The sequence below is a fragment of the Bos taurus genome, chromosome 27, assembly GCF_002263795.3.
Source record: "Bos taurus isolate L1 Dominette 01449 registration number 42190680 breed Hereford chromosome 27, ARS-UCD2.0, whole genome shotgun sequence".
In the NCBI taxonomy this organism is placed as follows: Eukaryota; Metazoa; Chordata; class Mammalia; order Artiodactyla; family Bovidae; genus Bos; species Bos taurus.
In genome coordinates this window covers 35,314,886-35,318,815 of record NC_037354.1, presented here as the reverse complement: position 1 = coordinate 35,318,815, position 3,930 = coordinate 35,314,886, and the positions used below count along the sequence as shown (strand labels likewise).

The window sequence follows — 3,930 nt, the reverse complement described above, 5'->3', positions numbered from 1 at the left end:
TAAAATAACCATGTTATCCTTGAATTACATAATTTTTGTAATTAGTTTTACCAGAGATAATTTCAGGAATTCTGAATATTATAACTGGAGCCTAGTCTAAAAATCACAGGATGCTGTGGAAAAAGATGCACAGTGTTTATCTGAAGTCATTAGAAAGTTAAGGGGTATTTTCTTCAGGAAACATTGTTACAAGTAGTTTCTTTTGCTAAAAGTTGCTTTTTAAATATCTGCTGCTGCATCACTTTAGTCCTTTCTGACTCTGTGCCACCCCATAGACGGCAGCCCACCAGGCTTCCCATCCCTGGGATTCTCCAGGCAAGATACTGGAGTGGGTTGCCATTTCCTTCTCCAATGCATGAAAAGTGAAAAGCGAAAGTGAAGTTGCTCAGTTTCGACCGACTCTAGCGACCCCATGGGCTGCAGCCTACCAGGCTCCTCCGTCCATGGGATTCTCCAGGCAAAAGTACTGGAGTGGGGTGCCATTGCCTTCTCCCTTTAAATATCTATACACCACTAATTTAAGTGGAACCCCTAAATAAACTACTTTGAAACAATTTAATCTAGCATAGTTGTGTTAAATTAGTGGTGGATAGATATTTAAACCACTAATTTAATCCACCACTAATTTAAGACAACTATGCTAGATTAAGTTGTTTCAAAGTAGTTTATTTAGGGGTTCCATTTTCATTCCTCAATAGATTTTATGTATTTCTCATATGCTTCCTCACTCATTAGTTCGTCTAGTTCTGAAGGGTTACTGAATGTCATCTTGATCAGCCAACCATCTTCATAACAAGACTTGTTGACAAGTCCTGGATTTTCTGCTAGAGCTTTATTAATTTCAGTTACTTCTCCTGATAGAGGAGAACAGATTTCACTAGCAGCTTTCACACTTTCCAAAGCACCAAACTCCTCTTGTTTGTTCAACTTTGTCCCAACTTCAGGCAGACTACAGTAAACAACATCTCCCAAAGCTTCCTGTGCAAAATTGCTGATTCCCACTGTTCCGACACCATTTTCTGTTGCTACCCATTCGTGTTTTTCTGTGATTTCTGCACCAACAGCAGAGCAGGGCCGGTGCGCAGCTCCCAGACTGCACCCGCTCGCAGTCCCCAGGGCCGCGGCTGGGTGCGGAGATGGTGCGCAAGCTGCCGACCACGGCCCGCACGCTCCGCACCGCGCGCAGCGCCACGTTCGCACGCGATCTTAGTTTTTTGAATGTTGAATTTCAAGCCAGCTTTTTCACTCTCCTCTTTCACTTTATCAAGAGGCTCTTCAGTTCCTCATTGCTTTCTGCCGTAAAGGTGGTGCCATCTGCATATATGAGTTTATTGATATTTCTCCCGGCGATCTTGATTTTAGGCTTGTGCTTCATTCAGCCCAGCATTTCGCATGATGTACTCTGCATATAAGTTAAATAAGCTCTCTTATTCTATCTCTTTGCCATATGCCATATTTTCAAATAATCATCAGCTTCTATAGATCTTAATACATATCTTTGGGAGAACATATTATCTCTACTTGGTCTTTTCAAGAGCCACTCTCAGACTTCCCTGGTGGTCCAGTGGTTAAGGCTCCACGCTTCTAATGCAAGGAGTGCAGGTTCAATAACCGGTTGGAGAACTAAGATCCCACACGCTGCACAGGCAGCCACAAATCGAAAAAGGACCAGTCTTACTAATCAAACCTATTTTCCACATTTCAACTTTAATGGTTTTTACCCAAATGTAGCTATAATGCCATCATCTTTAGGCTTAAGACCCTTAAGCAGATGCTCATTTCATTTATGATAAATACGAAACACTAACTCCGGCCTAAGACTATGATAGAGCACACACGTGTGTCTTCAACCTGGCCGTGGCGCACCTTTCCCTTTGTTCTCTGTACCTCCACACACAGGTCTCCTTTTCAAGTCTCAAACGTGCCATTTTTCCTTCTGGATCAGATCCAGATCTTCGTAACCTCTGTCTGGGTTCCGCTTCTGCTTCTTCATTAGATTATGTCCTACTCTTTCCTCAGATTTTATCCCCACATATCACTTCCCCCCAAAAGCGTTTCCAACCTTCAGTCTGAATCAAGTTCCTTGGATACACTCTTAGAGATTGCTTCCAGTGTTTCCTTTGCAACGTAATATTGCAAAGCAACACACACATCATTTAAATGACCTGCTTTATTCCTTCTTACTGCTGTCAAGGCCATGATTTTAGGAAGCATATCTATTTTGTTTTCTGCTGTATCCCCACTGCAGACTACAATGTCTTCAACATAGCAGAAGTTCAATATTAAACAAAATCTGCTATTTAACATTTTACTTTGGATATATTTACTTTCAGCCAAGTACAAGTGCTACCAGTATCATACCCTTGAGAGGATTAGTCACTGTTGAGGCATTAAAGGTTCAGTGGTGGGTGGGGAATAAATTTGCTTCCTCTTTTTTAAATCTAGCTTGAGTGGCTTGTAGGATCTCAGTTCTCCAACCAGAGATTGAGCCCAGGCCATGGCAGTGAAAACACTGAATCCTAAGGACTAGACCTCCAGGGAACTCCCTGAATTTTCTTCCTGTTTCAGAGATGTACCTCCCTCCCATCACACAGAAAACTACCCTTTGTGAAATTATCTCCACTGTCCAAAGTAGGGTGTTATAGACTGTCTCTTGTATGAATTAAGAACCAAAAAGTGGATATTGTTTGCTAGACATATGTCCCCCTAACACAGGAATCAATCAATAAGTCTCTATTTTATTTCAAAGTCTATGCCCTATTGCAGTTGCTCAATGAAAAGGAAATATTAGCACTATTTACCTTTTGAGGATTCGAAATATATGAATATGTTCGTGGTAACATTTGCCAGGATTAGAAAAAGAGAGCTGAGAGTTCTTAATGAACCTGCGGGGCTTGGGGATTCCCTTGTAGCTCAGTCAATAAAGAATGTGCCTGCAGTGCTGGAGACCTGGGTTCGATTTCTGGGTCAGGAAGATCCCCTGGAGAAGGAAATGGCAACCCACTCCAGTGTTCTTGCCTGGAGAATCCCATGGACAGAGGAGCCATGCAGGCTACAGTCCATGGGGTTGGTCAGACATGAGTTAGTGACTAAGCGACCACCACCACCAATGAACCTGTGAGCTAATCAAGACAAAATGTCCCAGGGGCAGCAGCAGATAGGTGTGTAAATAAAAACATGAACATTAAGAAAATCTAGCAAAGCAGTACTAAGCAAATGAAGCCACCCTCCCCCTAAAGGCTTTGTTTTCTAAGGAGCTAAGCTGGGGAGACTGTTCTGCCAGGGAGTCCATCAGGGAAGGAGAATAGTGTTCACATCAGTCCTGTGGGTCAGCAACGATGGTACCTAATTCTACAAAGGGAGTTAGAAGAATGTCATCTTTGGAAATCTCTTCAAATGCCTGGTTGGTACTTCCCCTTATGTTCCTTACATCCCCCTGTTGTGAATGCTTTAGTAATTCTCCCAAGGTGACACCACTGTGATGCTCAGTGAGTCAGGAAAATGTCTGACTGGAGAAACCAAACTCTCAGGTTCATTAAGGATGTCGCAGAGGTTGTTTGTGATGAAACCTTTGAGGGGATGTGCTTAGTCTCAAGCCCAGAGAATTACTAATTTATTTGCATCTTATTTTTCAAACAGAGATGGACTGTATAATACAGATCCCTGTGGCAAAGGGTAGAGATATAAAGATAAGACATTTAAGAAAATCTGACCAATTATTGGCTGACCACCAAATTTTATTGACCCCAGGTGTGACCTATAGGAAGCTAGATTTAAAAATGCAACCAAGAACTTCAAAATAAACAGGAGAAGACAACTCATAAGCCACACACTAGAGAGAAGACAGAATGCACAGATTTAGTGCAGGGAAGTTGCTAAATAAATAAGCACCAATTAAAAACAAAACAAAGCAAAAAACCCATAAGCCAG

General features: G+C 42.0%; 1 pseudogene; it reads right to left on the bottom strand.

Moving 5' to 3' along the window:
* Positions 1-683: 683 nt before the first annotated feature.
* Positions 684-1,219, bottom strand: LOC784789 (glycine cleavage system H protein, mitochondrial-like; annotated as a pseudogene).
* Positions 1,220-3,930: the final 2,711 nt, after the last annotated feature.